This window comes from Theobroma cacao, unplaced genomic scaffold (genome assembly GCF_000208745.1).
Source record: "Theobroma cacao cultivar B97-61/B2 unplaced genomic scaffold, Criollo_cocoa_genome_V2, whole genome shotgun sequence".
Taxonomy (NCBI): domain Eukaryota; kingdom Viridiplantae; phylum Streptophyta; class Magnoliopsida; order Malvales; family Malvaceae; genus Theobroma; species Theobroma cacao.
The window spans coordinates 6,686-7,634 of NW_017234828.1; positions in this window are offsets into that span (position 1 = coordinate 6,686).

Consider the following 949-nt stretch of genomic DNA (forward strand, 5'->3'; position numbering starts at 1 on the left):
AAATCAATAACAACAACAAAATAAAACAAATGAGACCAAAGAAAATAAAACAAAATCGAATGCCCTCCGCTGAGGAGATCATCAAACAAATATCAATGTCCAAAAAAGGCTCTTCATCCACGTCTTCCATCTCAACCTCCTGCTGCAAAATGACACCCCTCACTATCCTGCAAAAGGACACCCCTCACTATTGCCCTGCAATACGCTGGTTGACTCCTATATGATACACCCACCTTAAATATTCAAAATTCCCCTTCTCGTCCCCACCATAGCTGATGCTTCGGCTATGCCCATGTTTATGACTGCCGCTATTGTTGCTGTTATTGTTGTCGTTGATGCTGTTTCCAGTGCTGCCATCCGACCCTTCTTCCTCGTGTCCTCCCTCACCTCCTGCCTTTTACAACGACCTAAATAGAAGTCTTTTTTCCTTAAACCATAAAATTAGATTTCTTTTGATTTGATTGAGAGCAGATGTAAGGGAGGGAAAGATAAGCAGAGAGGGGCCAGGAAGAGGGAGGAAGTAAAGGCAAGGCAGGGCAAAGGGCGGCAAGGGACAGGGGATGAGACTAGGGCGGGAAAGATTGAAAATTTGGGAAAAGATTTGGAAAAAAAGTTGGGCATGTAGGCCTAGTTATATAGTATTTGACATGAATTTTTTATTAGATAGTTAATTATTTATAAGAATTATTGGTAAAGTTGGTAGATTTTTTGAATTTTCATTTTCAATGTTTGAGTTGGAGTCTTATCACAATCAGTTGATATATATATATATATATTATTTAATGAACTATTAGTATTAATATACTTATTATATATTAATTAATATTATCAAATATATAATACTATTTTGTTGTTTATATAATATATATTGTTTATTAGTTATTAAATAAGTATATTATTTGTTAAATGTAAATTACTTCAATATCAATATATATAAGTTATATATTTA